The sequence below is a fragment of the Pelophylax lessonae genome (assembly GCF_965119305.1).
Source record: "Pelophylax lessonae genome assembly, chromosome: 7".
Classification (NCBI taxonomy): domain Eukaryota; kingdom Metazoa; phylum Chordata; class Amphibia; order Anura; family Ranidae; genus Pelophylax; species Pelophylax lessonae.
In genome coordinates this window covers 112,970,448-112,994,842 of record NC_138774.1, presented here as the reverse complement: position 1 = coordinate 112,994,842, position 24,395 = coordinate 112,970,448, and positions in this window count along the sequence as shown.

Here is a 24,395-nt window from a genome sequence, read left to right as displayed (position 1 = left end):
TGGTAGAAATACCTGTGATCCCTGAAAACTCATCTCTTCAGGGAAGCCTATCCTACCTTCAAATAACATACTCTTCTATTTCTCTTCTTAGTTCATCCTGCACAGCCTTTACCTTTTGTTCCATCAGCCCCTTGCTATTAGATTGCTAGCTCCCGGAAGCAGGGCCCTCCTAGCCCTCTTGTACTGAATTGTGTTATTGCTTTATTATGTCCTTTTATATTGTAAAGCGCTGTGCAAACTGTTGGAGCTAAATAAATCCTGAATAATAATAATAATCACCACGGCAAGTCAGTTTTCATAGTACACTTTCTTTAGCCGACTGTCCTTACCATTAAAAGGTCACTTGGTTGTATTTGCCCCAGGCGAAAGGTTCCCAGTTATTTTCTGGCTGCAGTATTTTTATGTTGTGTTTTTTCATGCTTTGATTCTGTCTTTCCTGCTATTTCTATAATTGCTTCCCACCCTGGCCTATTGTTACATGACAGCCGAGTTGGTGCTCTCTAATCCTGGGTGGGCATAAAATTACGTCACCCCAGGATCATGCCTAGCCACTGCCCTAGGGACCATGCGGCAGTGCAATCTGTCACCGCTGTGTCCACCAGACACAGTGGGTGACAAATCATTCTATTGGGCTGCTGCTAGTACCCTGTGATCGCTGTGACCAATCAAACCAGATAGCATGCCAGTTGTACACAATGAATGGCTTTAATTCATAGCCATTCATTGTGTACTAATGGGTTGATCTCTGTGATTGGTCACAGTGATCACATGGTACTGACAGGGTCAATCACAGTGCATCTGTACCATGTGATAGCTAAAGCCAATCACAGCTCTTCAATAGTACACACTAGATAATGGGATGCCACTCATAAAAATGCTTGCTTATAACAGTAATTATCACTGTTATAAGCAATCATAATGTAAAAAAAATTCTGATCACTTCTCTAGAGTAGTGCATGTCACTATGGTAACACTGTATTGCTCTAGTCACAGTATTTAAGCAAAATTTAAAAAAATCATTAAATAAAATTGAAAAAAATATATATTAATTTGGGGGATATTTGTACTGTCCTGGCATGTTTGGGCCTCAACAAATGAGAAGGGCAGTCAGTACTGATTGATTTTAAAATGTGTATATACCAAAATTTGTGGACTCTATAACTTTCCTACAGGCTGAATAATATGCACTGACTTGGTTTATTTAGAAATGTAGAATTTTTTTCCCATTTATGTAGCAAAGCATGAAAAAAAAACACCCAAAAAAGCTATATCTGTCTCGAAAAAATGATATAGATTTCATTTGGGTACAGTGTTGCATGAGTCATTCAAAGTGTGATAGTACTGAAATCTGAAAATTGGTCTGGGCAGGAAGGGGGTTAAAAAGTGTCTGGAATTGCGGAGGATAATGTTGTTGTTCCTATATACATTAAATAAGGATACCCCTGGCTTTGTAACCTATCACAATAATGGTGGTTTGAGGCCCTGTCCTATCTCTTGACAGCCTCACTTTTACAGTCAAGAAGGTGAACATGAGTAAACTGTCACATGAAGGTTTATCAGCCTCCTTATGACAGTAATAAAGTCAAATAAAAAAAGTAAAACAATAAAAGTAAATTTATAATAAAAATCATCTCCCCCACACAAACACAACGTAACTGCTCACACAAACAGAGCGTGCACATAGGTACAGTTAGAATGCACAGAAATACAGAAGACCCCTATTACACTACACAAATTAGGTGTACAATTGGCTCTTAACAGCTTTCTGTCCTTTAAGAGTTCTAAAAGCCAAGAGGCGGAGACAGGCATTCGAGTTCTGTGATTGGCTGTCACAATGGTAACATGATCGGAAAGCACTCTATCGCAAGTATGCAACAGGAGCTTATCGATTCCCACCAGCTACCTTGCTGGGAGCATGCAGAGAGCGCACTCTAAGCATGGTAAGTTGTAAATACAGGGCTACATATATGCAGCTGCTCAGCGTCAAAGCCCACCCGCTAAGAAGCCACATGTATAGAACGCTAGACTGCAGAATTCAGATACATCTAACAGGGCAGCTGATATGGCAGTGCAGCTGGACCTCCTGTACTGGGCCAGCCCCATCAGTTCAAAAAGAGGGCCTGGCCAGAGCAGTCGGCTTTCTTGCTCTGGCTGTGCTGCAGGAGGATTGATTCTTGTATCTGTGCACACTTCCCCCTGCTGTCTAGTCACCCCCTGTGTGCCTGCCTCCCTTGAAGTAAGCCTTGCTTCCCTCCTCTTTTCTCCTGCCTGCAGCTTCTGAGGGCACACCGGAGGATCGGGTTCAGGATCAGAGCTTAGGGCTGCTAAATATGTCATATCAGTACCGATCACTCCTGTGTCCATTCATCATTGACCCATGTGCTTCAGTTTGTGAAAGAACAGGAAGTCTCAGAGCACTTCTTATTCATTCATCTGCAGCCAAGGTCCCTTTCTCTGTCTCAAATGTGAGACATCAGGTGTCTGTTTTGACCCCTCATATTTTACCAAAGCCCCCCCCCCCCCCAACAGGTCACTTAAAAAAATTAATAAATAAATATTACAATTCTAAACAAAAACTACAATTGTAAATAATAATACATTAAGGGCTTGTTTAAATGTGCTTTGCTCTCTGAAGAGCAGTCAGCATTTGGATCCCTCTTACATAATATCACGACTGTGGCATTTTAGCGAAAATGCAGCACAGCACTAAACTGACTGCAGTACACTGTGTAACATAAGAATCAGCCCTACACTACACTGCAATGGCTGATATATATATACTGCTCTGGCGGATATATATCCTGCAATAACTGATAAATATATATACTGCATTATCTCCTGCAATAGCTGATAAACATAAATCTACTACACTGGCTGATCTAATAATAAATAAAATGCACACACCACTAACTACCCTGCCTAATCTCCACTCCTAACACAGGAGACAGGACATTGTGCTGTGATTGGCCAAAGCATACAGGTCAAGGTGCATGCTTGGGCCAATCACAAGCATTGCATTATGGTGGGCGAATTTCCCACAAACTGCCCCGTTTGTTCATTGTTCTGCGAACTTACGTTTGACTCAAAGCTCATCCCTAATAAGAAGTATTTTGTGTGTTCAAGGACTGTGGCAGTTATGCCAACCGCCCCCTTTTTAGCTCATTTTCAGGCTGCCTGTAGATGTCTGTAATGGGCAGCGGCGTCCATAAAAAGGATGGCTGTGGGCCGACGTGCAACTGCACATGCGCCGTTCCGAAGCCTGTCGGGCTTGGAAAAGCTCTTACAAGCTCGCCCATTTAAGCCTGGGCGGGTGCATGCGCAGTGATGTACTGGCGCCAGTTGGCACCATTTTTTAATGGAAGACAGTGTCATTTGTATTCATTGTCGCGGAGGGTACAGAGGAGGGGAGGACAGGACAGTGCTGTGGGGGCTAAAGACAGGGGGCTGAGAAGGACAGTGCTGTGGGGGCTGAAGGCAGGGGCAGAGAAGGACGATTCTGTGGGGGGTATATGAAAGTGGGCAGAGGAGGACTCTGCTCTGGGAGGGTGATAATAAGAGTAGCAGAGGAGGACACTGATTTGGAGGGTGTAGAGGGGCAGATTAGGACACTACTGTTGGGGAGGGGGGTGTCTGCAGTCTCTGACCATCTTCTGTACCATGTCCACATCCTCTGACCACCTCCTGTACCATGTCCGCAGCCTCGACCACCTCATGTATGATGTCTGCAGCCTCTGACCACCTCCTCCTGCTAGTGAGTGTCCCGAAAAGAATATAGTTCACCAACTGGAGAGAAAGAGCAAGGAGACGTAACCCTTTCTATGCATGTGACAGTATGGATTAAGCAGTGCAGTTGCTTCCACAAACAACCTGGTGAGGCCAAATGAGAGTTGTCCTTATCCTTTGTGAACAGTTCCATTTGGAGTATCCCACTATTCCCTTCTCCCATCCAAGTTCCAAAATAAATACTAAAAACCAATACTCCTGGACTGTTTATTGAGTGACGAGCCATCAGGAGTAAGGAGGGATGTGTGAACTGTGACTGTGTGCTGGTAATCAGAGGAGGCCTAACAAGTCATCATACAGCATGCCCTATAGGACAGTGCTACATTTGGGGGCTCATCTGGGATCTCCTCTGAGTAACAGCAGCGTTTGCTACTGCCAATAGCAGAGTATTTGCCTAAGTAATGCTATGTCTTCTCAAGAAAAGTACTGGAGTGTTAGCTGAGAAAGTAATGTCTGCACTACAGTACAGGGAAAATGTGCTGCCTAGTCATGGTCACAGCAATGTTGCGATCTTCAACTAACGAACATTTACCTAGGAAACACTATGTCTTCTCAATTAAAGTGCTGGAGTTTCAGTGGATAAAGTAATGTCTGCTCTACAGTGATTAGTGAGAGTGTGCTTCCAAGTCATGGCCACTGCAGTGGTTGCTAAAGGCAACAACCGGACAGTTACCAAAAAAACATTATGTCTTCTCAAGTAAAGTGCTGGAGTGTCAATGGAGAAAGGATGTGCTGTATTGTAGGAGAAAATTGTGTCTGCTTTACAGTAATCAGTGCAAGTGTGCTTTCAAGTGATGGTGAAAAAACCATTGACCCGGGACGTGGGGATCGGCGTATCAGGGGTTGTGTCTGTACATTTACTGTGAAAGAAAATGTCTGCCATGCTAGTGAGTGCTAGTGAGTGCCCCTTAGAGTATATAGTACATCAAGTCTATTGCTGGAGAGAAAGAGCAAGGAGATCCAAAATAAACACTAAAAACTGTAAGAATATTTAATAATAATATCTTGCACTCGTATTTCATTATGTCAGAATATTTATACTGCTCTGAATATAGCAGTGTCTATTTATGGTTAATAAGCAAAGATCTATGAGAAAGGAGAATCTTCACCTATTGCCACAAATCAATATGTCGTGAATTCTTTTTAATTGATTAATTTCTTTTTAAAACCATATACCAATCTTAGTGAGTACAGTCTACAGTATGGAATATATAAAAATATTTATTCACCAGACATGTAATCACAATATATGATCAAACAAGAAATGACACAAAAAGATAACTTCTACATAAAATACTAACTTCAAACAATCAATGCAATGTGATGTTTAGCTCAATAATGAAAGTGAAACTGAAACAAAGTGAAAGCAAAATGAAAGCAAGATTACCATTTCTCCCCAGGTATAGCACAAACAATAGATAACTGTTCTATATAAACAGACCACAATTGTCTGCGAATCACACGGGCGAAAGTCACTCCACTGCAGATGGAGTGAGAATAAGCCATGCAAAATGGAAGACTTAAAATTGCAAATAATGCACAAAATCTGATATTAATAAAAATTTATAAAAACAAAAATCAGCTTTTTAGAGAAAAATATACCATGGTTTATACGGCTGGGATTGTAATCTTATTACCCTTAAATATGCAATATAAAACATATAAGGAAGGAAATAAACAATATTGAATAAAATCAAATAATATAGCAAGGCATATTTACCACACTTAAGATGGCCGCTAGCTTCAAATGGTCATTACCAGAGTCCTAAAATGGATGCCTTTCTTAAGATGGTGGCTTCCCTCCAAGTTTCAGATGAATGATGGAGCAAGGTGCAGTATGTCTAGATGAGTCTATAGATAATTGTATTAGTGTGTGTGATGTATGTGTATTGTATGATGGGCAGTGTAATGTCATGTCTCTCATATCTGGGCTGTTCTTTTATATGGTATGAACAAAGGGCTATAAAAAATTTACCATAAGTTAAACCCAGAGGGATCAAACATTATCCCCATTGGTTGGGATATTCTATACCTTAACTGGTGAGGTCAGAGTCACACCTCTCCTGATAATTCAATGTTCGTATAATAAAATTAAAGGATGATTCCTCTATATTTAAGATTAATCATATAACACAACATAAAACTTTGTCCATACTCCAAGTACATACATAAATGCCCATCTGTATCTCCATCATTCACCTTGGCAAGTAATGCCATTTCAATAATTATATTTTTAATACAATATAATATTTCTATATGGGAATATCTGAATAATCCCAAGACTGCATTTGGTATTTCGTCTATAGAGGGCAGTATCGTACCGTTCATTAGATTTTGTATGTAACAATAATTAAAACATATTGTTATCTGATGATCTTTGACCTGTTGGCTAGTGAAAGTCCATTAATTATTTGAATTCTGACATAACAGTCAGACATAGCGTCTAGGACTGGAAGATCTATGATACCTTTGAACACTTAGACACAAACTTCTCTGAAATGAGGTAATTAGTGACGAGATACATATGTTCTTACACTTATTAGAAAAAATATTCTAAGTAAGATTACTACTGTAAGAATATAAACCCAAAATATGATATAACATTCCTAAATATATATGTATATGCCTTACATAATATAATGACATAATTATGGCTAATATCTTCTCACGCATAATAATGTATCTATAAAAACTTATATATTAAATGCACCTATTGTTCATCTTTAGAATACAGACAATTAAGGAGATATCACCCCCTTAACATAGCGTCAGCTTGACTGAGTCTTATCTAAAAGAACGTCAGTTTTCCACTTATTTATGCCCAAAAGAAAACAGAGACATCTGCTGAAAGTATAAGACCCTATTGTAAGCCTGTAAGAGACTTTGCAAGAAGACATATATGAACTTTCTTTCACCTTAAAAACAAGATGGAAACTATACTGTTCAGAATCTTATATGCATAATATGGAATATACATGGCTTTTTAAATCCATTTTTTTTACCTATTATTATTTTAATCACCCCAAATAATCCCGACAAAACCAAGACCCCTGAAATGTTTATTGAGTGACGAACCATCAGGAGTAAAGAGGGATGTGTGAACTGTACCCTAAGTGACTGAGTGATGGTAATAAGAGGAGGCCCAACAAGTCATCATACAGCAAGCCCTACGGGGACAGTGCTTACAAATGTCTGTGTTACTGTTTTGAGTGTTCTTCTCATCTGTTTTGTAAAACCTTCATTATCAAGACAGGAAGTAAAGAGAAACCTCTCTAATAAAACCCCAGATAGCAAAAAAAAAACCCACCTAGGGTTCCAACCCTACTCACACCATCCAAACCTAGGAAAAATAAAGTTTTAACTTGGCATATACTTAAAGTAGAACTACTGGCAAAATGTTTTAATTTCTTTTTGAATAGAGCAAGGGAGGGCTATGATTTTTTTTGCTATTTTTGTCCCATTGCGGAGATTTCCCTACACTTCCTATCCCACAGCCAAACAGTAAGTGAGAGGAAATCCCTGCAATTTAATGGAATTCCTTGGAGACCCCCAGGTCACCAGAGTTAGTATCCCCATTGGAAGATTTCCCTTCAATCATTTTTCTGGGGATAACCCAAAATTTGGGATTCTCTTTTACTTTTACTTTTAATGATAATGGTAAACAGAAAACAAACAGAGAGGGTGAATCTCCTTAACGGGGGCACAAACAGCAATAAAAACTGACAGGGGGGTCTAACCCCTCTCTACTCCATCCAAAACTAAAAAAAAAAAAGTTTTGCCTTTAGTTATACTTTAAATCTATCTCCTTAAAGGGGACCCCAGCTAAAACTTTTAAAGCAAAAATCAATAGCCATTCAATGGTAAAATAAGAAAACTTTAACTTTGTTACAGAATTTCCCCTGCAGTACATATTCTGCCACTAGATGTCCTCATTCTGATGGCCAGCAGTATTCATACCAACTTCCTCTGAGCCCAGATAACCCTGGACCTATCCCACCCTCTGACTGGAAAGTGAAAGGAGAGCAGCACAGTGATGAGCTCATGCTTGTCAGCACATGAACTACAGGAGCCTGATTCCAGGTCAAATTTAGGTACCCTGCTTGAATTTAATAACAGATTAATAATGTGTTAATGATTAGGGATGATCGAACGGTTCAGGTCAACCATCGGTTCGACCCAAACTTTGGGTGTTCGAAATTCGGCCGAATTCTGAACTTTTTGCGGTAAAAGTTTGGAATTCGGCCACCAGAACCGCCCAAAATGCAAAGGGACAGGAAGTGGGCTTTAAAAGCCCATGATTGGCCCAGAAGAGTCAGCAAAAGCCAATGAAGGGGCAGGAGTCTGGTAGGAACGTGATTGGAGTGACTACGGGGACCAGAGGCCAATCAGGAGTGAATACGCCCCCCAGTATATAACATAGCCCCGCCTAACCTCTAGCACTGTAATATAGGGATGTAACGATATCGAAGATATCGCGATATCGTATCGTTGTGGTCGTCTAGATATCGTCGTGGTCGTGTCTCGATATCGTCGTGGTTGGGTTACAATATTAAAAGGACAGGTGTCCGTCAAAAAGCAAGAGGAATAAACACAGTCCCGCAGAACAAATCATTGTTAACTACATAGACCAGAGTTTAAGGATTTTTTTACTGTTTTTTTTTTTCTTGCAATGTAGATATTTTGATCTTTCTGATGAAAAACGTGAACATAAGCTAAATGATAGGTCAGTGTTTTTTTTTAAAGGCTTTTTGACTGACTATTTTATTTAAGTTTAAGTTATGTTCCTAAATACCAGTTTTAAAAGGCTGCCTTTATTTGCCTTGCACATTTAAACCTGACTTAACTTGATCTTTGTTTGCACTTAAAGGGAATTGCCTATTGTTTGTTTACAATTGTTCTAGCTGCTTCTTAACTTGAACATTGCACAGAAGAATCAGTTATGCAACCAAATATTACTATACAGAATATTGATGTTCCTGACTACAACTTGCACTTTAAAAGCACTATGTGATCAGTGTTTTATGTTTTCATCCATAAATACAACAATAAATTGCCTGTTGACTGGCAAAAGCAGAATAAATGTCGGTATTTTTTCGCTATTATCATCACAAACACTATCATGAGCTATTTAACAATACCATGAGCTTTTCCACAATATCGCAATAAATATCGTACCGTGAGGTCAATATCGAAATTGTATCGTACCGTGAGATTTTGATATCGTTACATCCCTACTGTAATACAGAGGCTGTGGAAGAGAGTGGAAGCACTTGTGTTACTCCTGCTTTGTTACAGACCGTTTGCTGCATAGCCGAGTGCTTTTAAAGCTCCATATCAGCAGAAGAGCATTCAGCTTACAGACAGTCAGTGTAGTTAGAAATACAGCGATTGTGCTGTTTGTTTGAGTTAGAAAAAATAAAAAAATAAAAGGGACAGTGTCAGTTAGAAATTGTCTTCTGCTGTATGGTGCTGTTCTTTTAGTGTGAGGAAAGGGATATGCAGTGTAGTTAGGGTACTATATACCACTATAGTTAGATTAACCACTTGCCTACAGTGCACTTTCACCCCCTTCCTGCCCAGACTGATTTTCAGCTTTCAGCGCTCTCACACTTTGAATGACAATTACTCAGTCATGCAACACTGTACCCATAAAAAAATTGTGTCCTTTTTTTCACACAAATAGAGCTTTCTTTTGATGGTATTTAATCACTACTGGGTTTTTTATTTTTTTGTGCTATAAATAAAAAAAACACTGAAAATATTGTGAAAAAACACATTTTTCTTTGTTTCTGTCATAAAATTTAGCAAATGAGTAATTTTTCTTCACATATTTTGGCCAAAATTTATACTGCTACTTATCTTTGGTAAAAATAACCCAAATAAGTGTATATTATTTGGTCTTTGTGAAAGTTCTAGAGTCCACAAGTTATGGTGCTAATCATTGAAAATTGATCACACTTGACCACACCTGATGTACTGAAGGCCTATCTCATTTCTTTTTTTTTTTTTCAAATATAATTTTTTATTTTAAAACAAATCAACAATTACATAAAAGAACATACAACGGAAAAGAAAAAAAAAAAAATAATGAGTACATTCACAATCAAAACATGGTACCTCGCCTGGTAAACGTAAACAGTAAATATATATCATCTATGCTTCTTCTCATAACTCACAAACGTATCCATGGATTAATACCCTTTCTTAATACGTGACACAGGATTGGTTTAAAAAAAAAAAAATTGTCTCTTGTCTGGGGGACCATCCACCATCTCCACTCACTACTGCAACAGGGCCGCACCCTCATCAGACAAAACAAAATTGTTCCAGAGCTCCCAGGTCTCATGATACAACTCCCGCTTACCATGTGATGTCAGCACCAGATCTTCCATTTTATTAATAATCTCTACCCTCCGTAGCCAGTCTTTTACTGTAGGAGGGCTTGACCTTTTCCACAACGCAGGAATACATGCCCTTGCTGCGTTAATTAAGTGACACACTACCGATTTCTCGTAACGTTTTCTAGGAATATCTGACAAATGAAACAGGAAAAAGGCTGGATCTTCCTGAATAGGGAAATCCGTAAATTTTTGCACGATGGCTCTAACCTCAGACCAATATTTTGAAAGTTTCGGGCAAGACCAAAAAATATGAAATATTGTTGCGTCCACCCCTCCGCAGCGCCAACAGTTTGCCGATACGTTCGGGGAAAATCTATGAAGTTTATGAGGTGTATAATACCACCTGGTTAATATCTTGAAATTGGTCTCTTGAGTTTTGGTACAGATAGAAGTTTTAAAGGACAAAAAAATGATATTCTGTATTTGCTTTGGTGTGAAAGTGCGGTTCAGGTCAGCTGCCCATTTAATTAAACACCGTAAAGAGAGTCTATCCAACGGGGTTATTAGTAAACTGTACAATAAAGAAAGCGTATGTTGTAGTACCCCTTCTTTCAGGCAGTATTCTTCAAATTTGGTCAGACTACGTGCAAAATCCATAGGTTTTGGTAGTGTATGTAGAAAATGGTGCAGCTGTAAAGCAGACCAGAAAGTAAGTTGAAAGTGACCTTCCGCTGCCATCAGTGTCTCCAATGTCGGCCAACTGTCCGATATCAAAAACTGGAAGGCTCGAGCATATCCGGATATACCCATCCTCACCAAATCTGGTGACGAGAGGCCCGGCAAAAACCTTGGGTTCCCAATCACAGGGAGTAGTGGAGAACACGAAGAAGATAAAAAATTCCGCATCATAGCTTGATGGCCTATTCGCACCGTGGTACCCACAAGAGGGTGAAGACGCATTTGTGATGGTAAATCTGGGTAGCACCAGAGAGCTCCCTGAAGCGGAATATTCGCCTGTGCCTGTTCTATGGTGACCCATAATTTAGATGCTTGATGTCGGCACCAGTCCACCACCCTACTCAGGTGGGCTGCCTGGATATACTTCTGTATGTCCGGAAGGGCTAACCCGCCGCAAGCTTTTGGTAAGGTCAAATGTGTTCATGATAGACGTGGTCTTTTCTGCGCCCAGATAAACTTGACAAAGAGAGAGTGGATCAAGTGGGCATATCGGGCAGGTAACCGCACCGGAAGAGCTCTGATCAAGTAGATATGTTTAGGTAATATACTCATCTTTATCAGGTTGCATCTACCGAACCACGAATGCAGACCCATCTGCCACTTGTCCAAGAGGGTGCGAGTCTGCGTAATCAAAGGAGGGAAGTTCAGTTCATAGACCTTAGATAAACATGGTGGAATAAAGGTACCAAGATAACGTAGGGCCGAGTCTGTCCATCGAAAGCTAAAATTCTTTTGTAAGGTACGTAGAAAGGACAATTTAATCCCTACTCCCATCGCCTCTGATTTGCTAAAATTAATCTTGAAATTTGAAAGGGTTCCGTACCTGGTCAGCTCACATAGTAGATTAGGCAAAGAGACGTTCGGGTTTGTCACAGAAAACATAAGGTCATCCGCGTACGCGGATATCTTATATTGGTTTCCGCCAACTTTCAATCCCTGAACATCCGGGTTCTGGCGTATAGTGCAAAGGAAGGGTTCCAATGAGAGAACAAATAAAAGGGGATATAAGGGAAAACCTTGCCTCGTGCCGTTATTGATAGGAAAAGGCTCAGATAAGAGACCATTCACCTTGACCTGTGCAGTGGGATTTGTATATACACTCGTGATCCACTGCATCATATTACCTCCTAGACCTATATATTTAAGGACCGTAAACATAAAATGCCAATTCACCCTATCAAAGGCTTTTTCTGCGTCTGTATTAATGAAAACACTCGGAGTTCGGGAGGCATTAGCCGCGTGTATCAAGTTTAATACTTTAGTGGTATTGTCCCTAGCCTCTCGACCAGGGACAAAACCCACTTGATCAAGATGCACAAGGTCAAGAAGATGTGAGGCTAATCGATTGGCCAGTATTTTGGTAAAAATTTTCAAATCAATATTATTATTATCTCATTTCTTGAGACACTAAAAAGTCAGGAAAGTACAAATACCCCCCAAATGACCCCTTTTTGGAAAGTAGACATTCCAAGGTATTTAATAAGGGGCATGGTGAGTTTTTTGAAGTTGTAATTTTTTCCCACAACTCTTTGCAAAATGAAGATTTTTTTTTTTTTTTACAAATTGACGTGTTAACAGGTTATTTCTCTCACACAGCATATGTATACTTGCAACTACACCCCAAAACACATTCTACTACTCCTCCTGAGTATGGCGATACCACATGTGTGAGACTTTTTCACAGCCTGGCCACATACAGAGGCCTAACATCCAAGTAGCACCGTCCGGCATTCTAGGAGCACAAATTACACATATAATTTCCTGACAACCTATCGCACTTTTGAAGGCCCTGGAGCACCAGGATCATGGAAAACCCCATAAAATGACCCCATTTTGGAAAGCAAACAGCCCAACTTATAATTTTTGAGGCATAATGAATATGAATATGTCATTTTTTTCCACAAGTTTTTGGAAAATGTGGAAAGAAAATGAAAACACATTTTTTTTACACAAAGCTGTCCATTTATGCAATATTTCTAACACATAGCATGTACATAGCAAAAATTGCACCCCAAAATACATTCTGCTATTCCTCCTGAGTATGGCGATACCACATATGTAACACTTTTTCACAGCCTGGCCACATACATAGGCCTAACATCCAAGTAGCACTTTTCACAAAGTTGTCCATTTATCCACTTTAAGACTGGGCCTATTTTTGACACTTGGTGTTTACAAGCTAAAATCATTTTTTTTTGCTAGAAAACCACTTAGAACCCCTAAACATTATATATTTTTTTTTAGCAGAGACCCTAGAGAATAAAATGAGATCGTTGCAATATTTTTTATCACACCATATTTGCGCAGCAGTCTTCCAAATGCAATTTTTTTGAAAAAAAAATCACTTTTTTTAACTAAAAAATAAGAAAACAGTAAATTTAGCCCAGTTTTTTTCCATAATGTGAAAGATAATGTTACGCTGAGTAATTAGATACCCAACATGTCATGCTTCAAAATTGCGCATGCTCACAGAATGGCGCCAAACATTGGTACTTAAAAATCCCCATAGGCAACATTTTAAAAATGTCTGCAGGTTACCAGCTTAGAGTTACAGAGGAGGTCTAGGGCTCAAATGATTGCTCTCGCTCTAACGATCGCGGAGACACCTCACATGTATGGTTTGAACTCCGTTTACATATGTGGGCGGGACTTGCGTATGCGTTTGCTTCTGCGCGCGAGCTAACGGGGACAGGGCGCTTTAATTTTTTATTTTTTTTTCCTATTTATTTTATTTATTATTTTTTTATTTTTACACAGTTTAAAAAAAAAAATGTTTTGATCATTTTTATTCCTATTACAAGGATTGTAAACATCCCTTGTAATAGAAATAGGCATGACAGGTCCTCTTAATTGTGAGATCTGGGGTCAAAAAGACCTCACACCTCACAACTACACTAAAAAATAAAAAAAAATAAAAATAAAGCGGCCCTTTAAACTGGTTGCTAGGCAACGTCTTTTGACGTAGCTCCGGTCCTCCAAGACCATAGAGTCGAGTGAGGGCCATCTTGCCCTCACTCGACTTCCTGTCTCTGAGGATCCGGGACCGGATAGTTTTCCCCGCTGCCGGCGGGTCCGGTAAGCTGGGAAAACGTCTGGGACGCGGCAGGAGGGGGGGGGCACCTCTTCCCCTGCACCGTAAGGGTAATTCCGCGGTGAATCCTCCACTGGGACCACCCTTATCTGAAAGCCGACCACCCACCGTTTAAAAAAATACTGGGGTTATGGCAGCTATCTGCTGCCAAAACCCCAGTATTTAGCTTTTAATGGCCGACGCATATAGTCGTTAGGCAGTCGGTAAGTGATTGCATGTATGTGGCAAACAGGTGACGATGACTGATGGGGTGACAGGTGACGATGACTGATGGGGTGACAGGTGACAATGACTGATGGGGTGACAGGTGACGATGACTGATGAGGTGACAGATGACGATGATTGATGAGGTGACAAGTGACGATGATTGATGGGGTGACAGATGACAATCACTGACGAGGGTGACAAGTGACGATGATTGATGGGGTGACAAGTGACGATCACTGATGGGGTGACAAGTGACGATGATTGATAGGGTGACAGATGACTGATGGGGTGACAGGTGACGGTGATTGATGGGGTGACAGGTGACGGGCGATGGTCACTGATGGGTGACAGGTGACGGGCGATGGTGCACAGCGGTACTGATGGCAGTCTCTAGTGACCGGTGAACTTTACACATGTGAGCGTAGCGATCGCGGGCAGAATCACTGCGATTCTGCCCGCGATCCAGAAATCATTGCAAATCGCGGGACGCCTGTGCGTTGCCCGTGATTTGCAATAGCACCCCAAACGCTGTGCGATGTTGCTGCGATTTCCGCCTGCCGAATCGAGGTAACATCACGCAAACAACGCATGACGCCCCAAAGAAGCTCTTGTACCTTTTTTGGGCGTCATGCTGTCAGAATGTTTATACTGCTCTGATATAACAGTGTCTATTTATACAAATAAGCAAAGATCTGTAAGTTAGGAGAATCTCAACTTATTTCTATAAATCATAAAAATGCAAGATCGTTTTAAGTGACACTAAACTGAAGATAGAGGATACAATTCTGTGCAAAAATATATATATTTATTAAATACTTCAGTGCAAAATAAATGTCAAAAATATAATTGGTGATAAACACACAGTTTCAATAAAATGCAATAATATATATCACAAAGGTAATATGAGCATAAAATCAAAGAATATTATCTCAGAATAATAAAATGATCATAACCAAAGACTTTTAAATATGAGTGACAGTCTACATAAAAGATGGCAACCAATATGACAGGTTTGACATGTGACTTCTCTCATCCAACAGATATTCAATTTCTATGTTTTAAATACAGTTGCATGGATCAACATTGTTGGACCATGCCTTAAAAAGTCCAGATTGTATTTATAAAATATGTTTCTATTTTCTTAACCTACCATAAAGAATACATCACAACTGAACCCTTTTACTAAAAGCCAGAATCAGCTTAAATCCCAAGATAAAAGAATTAAACCAATCATACTGCAGTTAGAATGATTTAACTTCAAATCTTGATGCTACAGATTAGGTGATGGGTCAGTTAAGTGCATCTAAATAAGGCAGATCAAATATCTATATGAAGAATAGGAACATACTTTACCAGCCAAATTCTATTGTCTGAGAAGTCACGTTGTCTTGGTTATAGGATCAATGGTCTCCCCTGAGTGTCAGCTCTTCCTCACGATCTTTTCAGTCCTCAGCTCTCCCCCTCTCTTAGCAGACTAGGATTTTTAAACCCCCCCTGGAGTATGGGCGGGGATCTCATTACCATATAATCTCCACGTCACTAAAAGCATCTAATTACTATAATCAATTATTGGAAGTTAATATTAAACATCCACTAGGGGCAGTGTTGCATTACTTATTAAATTTTGTTTTAACATACGTCATAACATACAATGGCCTACTATTAAAAGTGACCTTGATGACCTGTTGACTAGTGAGAGCCCATTAAATCACTTGTCTGTGTCTTACACTGTCAATTAAGATGTCTGGCCTGTAGGATTTACAACACCTTGATCAGTCCAAGGTAATTCTTATATAAACACTCCTACCACATGCCTTGAAATGAAGTAATATGTTTTTAAGACGCACAAGTCCTTACACATCATAGAAAAGTATACTTATGTATATATATATATATTATATATCTAATATTATATAAGTATCAAGTTCACACTTCTATATTAATAAGAATACAATGTACTATCGTTAATATACATCTTACATATGATGATGTTTTCTATAAAAACTTATATGGTTCATCTTTAAATGTCTGCTAGAATATACTGGGGTATTGTCCATTGTTATATACAGATAAGATAACAAGCCAGACTAGCCATGAGTGACTAGTACGATGTCTCGCCAATTGATTCTTATCTGATGAGATGTGTAAAGGGGTCTTATTTATGACTGCAGACTTACAAGGATTTTCTGTAGAACTTAAGACTATGTAAAGGCATCTTGTAAAAGAACATGAACTTCCCATGAACTCCTAACAAAATGGATCCTGTCTTGTTCAGAATCTTATATGCATAATATGGCATATACATGGCTTTTAAAATCATTTTTATTCTATTAGTTAATTACACCCAATAGTCCCGACATATCCCCCCCCTTTCTTCCCAGTAGACAAGTGAGCAACTTAGGCCTATCTGGAAATAAAGCTTTTTAAGGAGTAGGGGAGAAAAGAAAAAAAAAAAAAAAAAAAAAATGTCTTGTTCTCTTTTTGTAAGAGAACAGTTCATATTGGGAATTGTTCATTACTTTTAAATTTGTGCCTGTGTCTCTCTTTTCATCCAAACAGATAGTGGGATGGTGTTATCTTTGTTTGACTTTCTTAAATTACGGATTTTTTTAGACAACACTATTAACCATATGAGACAACCTATAGTCAATATATAGATACCCATATCATATATACTTATTCCGATGTTTGTGGCTAACATTCGCTGATCACGTAATGAATATTTCATAGTATTTATGGTTAAGTTATCTTTCTTTACCAACAGTTCTATAGTATGATTAGGTTTATTTTCCAATAAGAATTTCAGATCAGGATTCATGGGAATCTCTTGTCCTTGAAATGCATCCACAATCACAATTTCGCTTTCCCATACATCATTTCCTACTGGATAAAGTGTAGTATCTCCAATGACCACTTTAGTGTCTTTAAAAACTTGGACAATGATCACTGGAGAGGGTAACACTATTTTCTTATTTTGAATTAATTCCTTATAATAAACATTCGCTTCCTTTTCAGTAGTGCTCACTAACCATTTGTTTCCTACTAGGATAGCTTGAACACTTGAATTATCATACGTTTTACTGATAGTCACCCTACATTTTTCTGATCCATATTTTAAATAGTCCCATCCACATAATGCCTGTGATGCATCATACACAAAAGGTTTTCCTTCACATTGGAAATTGTTGTCTTTAAACTTTATACATTCACTTAATATTGGTATGGAAAATACACCAGGATCCGATAACTGGTATGTAATTATTTCCGGAGTTTGTATCTTAACGTAAAGACCATTTTGGTAAGTTCCTACATTATGAATATATTTCATCTGAAAGACGTTTCTATTATCTATATATGGTATGGACAATAAGAAACAAATTTCCATTCTTTCTGGATCAATGTACAATGGTAAGGCGCTTCCCATTTCAAAGGATAGGTTTACATGAAATTCCTCCATGGCCTCATCACCTAGTTCCAATAACATTGTCCTTATAATATCTCGAGAAACAAAATATAAGGGAACGCGACCATGGAGTAAGTCATTCATTCCATTTTGAACCTCATCTAAAAACATTAAGGTATGGAACAGTATAGGATCTTTCAAAAATAAAAGTTCATATGTAAAGCGTTCATGACTTTTATGTAGTTCAGTAGAATGTGATATCAGCTCTGAGTGTAAGTTTGTGGTAACTATAATATTGTTAACCACATCCATTAATTTTTCCATATTAGTCTTTTGAATTTCAATTTCCTGGTATAGATACTCAATATTATCTCTCAAATTTCCTATTTCAGCTTGCAAAGTCTTTATAGAGGCAGAATTGACGGCCGAAGTGGTGGTAGCCACTACCATCCCAAGTGTAGTAAAAACAACACTAGCAATTAGGAATCCGAGGAATCTTTTTGGACGTTCAACCTTAGATGTTGGTTGGATAATAAATGGTTTTCTAGCATGGTCTAGAATATCTCGTACTCTAGCCTGTGCTCGGCTTACATGTGCGATATACCATTCTTGCATCTCCTTCAACTGAAAATAGGAGGTATTGTAATTCCTCTCGATGGATATCTTTGGATCCAGACTCACAAAGACCTTCTGAAACAAAATCTTCCTCTCCGTCAACAGGAATCCAGGGGCATCTTGCAACATGATTCCGGAAGAGGGACCCGATTCAATGAGGGGTTCCGCCTTGAGTTGGGCTCCAAGGAGTAAGATGACCCATCCGATCGCTGCATTTTTGGTAAACGTCATCGTCCGTGCCAATCAACGACCAAACATGGAAGGTTAATCTCCTCCTATTAGATAAAACATACAGTATGAATATATATATTCCCCTCAATTGATATTTTTCAAAATCACACAACTATAACGAAACTTTGCATGTAAAGATCTGTTAAGTGAGAGAAAATATCACAATGTCAAATCATTAAGTACATTAGGTTTCTTCTTCAGCCTCACCGTCCAGCATTCTCAGTTGGGACCTAGGATGACAAGCACGTAATTGATTGACATGAACCCATTTTTCTACAAAACCATCATTCTTGACAATTTTTATCTTGTAAGCCACAGGTGAGATCTTATCAATGATGGTGTATGGACCCTTCCATGAAGGAAGAAACTTCTTTTCCTTTACTCGATCCCGAGCAAAATTGTACAGATACACCTTATCACCTGTTTCATACTCCTTCTTGGTGGTTTTGAGATCATAATAAGTCTTGTTACTTACAGCTGCTTTCTCGAGGTTCTTCTGCGCAAAAGCAAAAGCATGTTGGAGATGTTGACGTAGGTGCTCCACATATTGATGTGTCGTGGCTGCATTGATCAGATTGTGATCTGATGTGCGATACAACAAATGTTGTGGAAGAATCATTTTCCTACCTGTCATCAGTTCAAAGGGCGACATCTTGGTAGCAGCGCTTGGTGTGGCTCTAATAGCCATGAGCACTAGAGGCAATTTTATGTCCCAGTCTTTACCTGATTCTTTGATGAATTTCTTAAGGATGTTGACAATGGACTGGTTATAGCGCTCCACTGCTCCACTAGATGCTGGACGGTATGCAATGTGCAACTTCCGTTTTACCCCCAAGATTTTCCATAGCTTAGACATTACCTCACTGGTGAAGTGCCGGCCCTGATCCGACTCGATCCTTAATGGCAGACCAAATCTGGAAAAGACATGGTTAACAAGCAAAGTGGCACATGTTTCAGCAGTGTTGTTATGAGCTGGTAAACATTCTACCCATTTGGTGAAGAGACAAGTGACAGTCAACATATAACGGTTACCTCGGGACGACTTTGTGACAGGACCTATAAAGTCAATCTGGATATCAGACCATGGCAATGAGAAACCCTTTCTTTGAAGCGGGGCACGATGCGTAGGGCCTTGAGGTTGGAATTGAGCACAGACCAGACAACCCTGACAGTACGTTTGGACATCTTTCAACATATGAGGCCAGTAAGCATAATCACGTAGTAACTCATAAGTGATCTTTTCACCACGGTGACCTGCTGTGGGTGCGTCATGGGCATGTTGTAACATTAGGCCTCTAAATGTAGTGGGAACTACCCACTGTTGAAGACCATTCTTAGATGTCCTCATTAGTAAACCATCCTGAATTTTGAACTGAGATTTAGTTCTCACAAGTAATCGGAGATCTTCCTTTTGGGCATAATCTTCCTCCGATAGGGGGTTGTTAATAGGATCCTCAATGTGTTTATAAAAGATTCCAAGTATAGGATCGTCTTTTTGGCTTTTAATTAGATCCTCACTTGTGGATTCTTGACTCCATTGTGCCACATTATTTGTATTTTGAGCGCTAGCTCGTTGTCTAGTGACAGCTTCAATGTGCATCAGTCCCAATAAATGATCTATGTCCACATTTGTTCCATTTATGGCACCTTGTTTAGCAAGTTGATCGGCTAGATCATTACCTTCCTTGTCCATGTTCTGGGTTTTTGAATGACCTTTAGTTTTCTTCCAATAAATGGTTAGACCATTACTTTTGACTAATTCATCAATGGCACAGAATAGCTTGGCGTGTTTTACAGGTTTGTTATTGGACCGTGACATGTTATTTCTTTTCCAAGTAGGCAGGTATTCAACAAAACTATTACGTACATAATTGGAATCGGTGACTATAACAAATTCTGTGATGTTGTGCTCTATAGCAATTTGAACAGTTTTGTATACAGCTGCTAATTCGGCCACTTGGCTGCTCTTAGCACCAATGCTGTATCCCACTGAAATATCTGGAAATCCACTGGTCCAAGCGATTCCAATACCTGCTACTAGTTTTCTCTCCTCCCCTGTGGTGGTGTGATAAGCACAACCATCAATATACACACATGGAAGTAAAGGACAGTAATCCTCATCATATGCTTTGTAAGGGGAAGAGATTTGTTCCTCTAAGAAATCCTCTATTGGCTCCTCTTTATGAGAATGAGCCGCACAATCATGAAGTTCGGCAAGTCCTTGAGCTACTGGACTCTTTTTATTTTGTTTATACCGAATTTCTAATGGCCAACCTTGTAAAGATAACGTCCATGCAGTTATTCTGCTGTTGGACAAATTGCCATCTCTAATTTTGTCACTTTGTAAATATTGTAGTGGTTGGTGTGCCGTTTCAACAATAATTTTCTCACCCTGAATATAACTTCTGAAGTTTTGAAGGGCCCAGACTGTGGCTAATAGGGCTTTTTCACAGTCATTAAATTTTACCTCTACAGGTGACAGGGCCTTGCTGGCATATGCGATGACCTTGTTTAGTTTGTCTTGTTTTTGACACAATACAGCACTAATGCTGAGATTTGTAAAACCAGTTTCCAGGTAAAAGGGTTTACCCCCCTCTGGATATATGAGACATGGGGCTTGGGTGAGTCTCTTTTTAAGTTCAACCATGGATTGTTCCTGGTCTCCCCCCCATGTCCATGGTACATTCTTCTTGAGCAATGTCAACAATGGTTTACTGATTTCTGCATAATTATCAATAAACTTACGTGAATAGTTCATCATACCCAAAAATGATCTCAATTCACTGACATTGGTAGGTGTTTTAGATTTCAACACAGCATCTACCTTCTTCTTTTGAGGATTTAGGCCTTCGGAAGTGACCTCATGTCCTAAGAAGTTTACCTTGGTACGACACCACTGGGCTTTCTGTAATGAAATTTTAACACCTGCCTCTCTCAATTGGTTAAGCACATGTCTAATCTCTTGGATATGCTGTTCAAAGGAGGTGCTTTTCAACAAAATGTCATCCACATATGTCAAATTTCCCCTTTCGGTAGCATCAGGCATCGCCTTATGCAAAAATACAGCAAATTCATGACCTGCATTTATATAACCAAATGGCATACGATTCCAGGTAAATTGTTCCTTGCCAAACGTAAATGCTAGTTTATATTGGTCTTCAGGACTTACCTTGATGGTCCAATAGCCTTGGGCACAATCCAGTGCAGTGAAAATTTTGGCTCCTTGCATTTGTGCCAAGCATTGGTCAATATATGGCACGGGCCAGCCGGACATATATACACGCTTATTGAGCTGTCTGAGATCAGCACACAAACGCCATTGACCATTCGGTTTGAGGATACCAAGGATAGGATTATTATAAGAACTGTGCACCGATCTTATAATGCCTCTCTCCTTGAGATTCCTTATTATTTCCGCTAGCGAATCGTAACAAGCTAGTGGAAGACGATATTGCTTGACATAAACGGGAGGTGCCTCTGGATCAGTTTGAATCCTAGCAATGTGGATATCTGTTTCACCACAATCATAGGAATCTTTGGCAAAGATGTCCTGACACTCCAGGAGAACTTCTTTTAATCTCTGGCGCTCTGAGTCATTAGAGCATCCATCAGCTAAGGAGACTTCCTGCTGGACCATTTCTAAAAACCCTGGAAAAGCTTCAGGTTGACCTATTTCATAGGCTTCTTCAAGTTTGTCAGTGAGGTCATGACTTGGCTTATTAGTCTCACCGATAGACACACTATATTCCTTTGCTTCCTGCTCATTAAGTGGATGATCAAAGGTAAGGGAAGATTCCTCCACCTGGCAGGTACCTCTTTCAGGATCAAAAGGATAAATTGAATTAATGGTGAACAATCCTTCAGGAGAAGAATTAAATGTTTGTTCGACCATCTGTTCCTCGGTGAGATATTGTTCAGGAATTAGGCCGATGACTACATTTTGAAATCCAAAAGTATAATAATCTGAATCTAAGGCCAGACCAATTACAGTGTCTTTTGACAAATGGATTTCATTGGGAGTCATCGGCCTAATTCCTGAACAATATCTCATTGTGTTAAATAATATAATTATTGGAATGGCATTACTTGCCCAGGTGAATTATGGAGATACAGGTGGACATTTATGTATGTACTGGGAGTCTGCACAAAGTTTTATATGTGTTATATGATTAATCTTACATATAGAGAAATCATCATTTAACTTTATTATCCAAGTATGGGGTTAATTATCAAAAGAGGTGTCTATGATCTCATCAGTTTAGGTATAGAATATCCCGACCAATAGGGATAATGTTTCATCCCTCTGGGTTTTACTTATGGTAATTTTTATAGCTCTTTGTTCTTACCATATAAAAGACCAACCCAGATGAGAGATAGGACACATCACACTTTACACTACTGACAACACACCTCACACTTACACCACACACGCTATTAGATTCCTTAACAGACTCATCCAGACATACTCCATATTTGTCCAATCATTCATCTGAAACTTGAAGGGAAGCCACCATCTTAAGAAAGGCATCCATCTTAGGACTCTGGTAACGATTTGAAGCTAGCGGCTATCTTAAGTGTGGTAATTATGCCTTGCTATGTTATTTGATTTTATTCAACAATTGTTTATTCTTACCTTATATGTTTTATATTGCATATTTAAGGGTGATGAGATTACAATCCCAGCCGTATAAACCATGGTAGATTTTTCTCTAAAAAGCTGATTTTTGTTTTTATACATTTTTATTAATATCAGATTAAGTGCATTATTTGCAATTTTAAGTCTTCCGTTTTGCATGGCTTATTCTCATTCCTTCTGCAGTGGAATGACTTTGGGCCCTGTGATTCGCAGACCATTGTAGTCTGTTTATATAGAACATTAATTTATGGCTTATACTATACCTGGGAAGAAATGGTAATCTTGCTTTCGTTTTGGTTTCACTTTGTTTTAGTTTCACTTTCATTATTGAGCTAAACATCGCATTGCATTGATTATTTGAAGTTAGCATTTTTATGTAGAAGTTATCTTTTTGTGTCATTTCTTGTTTGATCATATATTGTGTTTGCATGTCTTGAGAATAAATATTTTTATATATATTCCATACTGTAGACTGTACTCACTAAGATTGGTATATGCTTTTAAAAAGAAATTAATCAATTAAAAAGAATTCACGACAGTGATTTATGGCAATAGGTGAAGACTCTCCTTTTTCACAGATCTTTGCTTATTAACCATAAATAAATACACTGCTATATTCAGAGCAGTATAAATATTCTGACATAAGTACGAGCGCGAGATATTGATTATTAAATATTCTTACAATGCGTTGTTTGCGCGATGTTACCGCGATTCGGCAGGTGGAAATCGCGGCATCGCACAGCGTTTGGTGTGCTATTGCAAATCACGGGCAACGCACAGGCGTCCCGCAATTTGCAATGATTTCCGGATCGCGGGCAGAATAGCGGTGATTCTGCCTGCGATCTCTACGCTCACATGTGAACGTAGCCTTATGGGTGTCAATTTCTGGGCACTGATGAGGTGACTATTGGGTGACAGTTGCAATTGGGGGGGGCTGAGGACTGTGTGGGGACCTTTATTTTTATGATTTTACATTTGACAGGTACACAGAGCAGTAACTGGAAACTGTGTGAGGGGAGAAGAGCTAGTAACAGAGAGTTACTGCTCTTTGTTTACATTTTGTGATCGGCTGTGAATGGATTCACAGCCGATCACATAGTAAACAGTCACTGTCAGTGACTGTTTACTACTGCCGGTGACAGCTGTGTTCCTACGGAACACAGCGCCACCGACATGACCGTGCTGCGCGCTCCCGATCGCGCATGCGCGGTCATCTTCCGGGCTCCTGTATTGTGATCGGCTGTGTCATTGGTACACAGCCGATCACGTGGGAAACAGCCATGCCCATTGGCTGTTTCCCCCCCCCCTCCTGTGACGGGGGGTGTCCCGGGGACACCCCGACACCGGCAG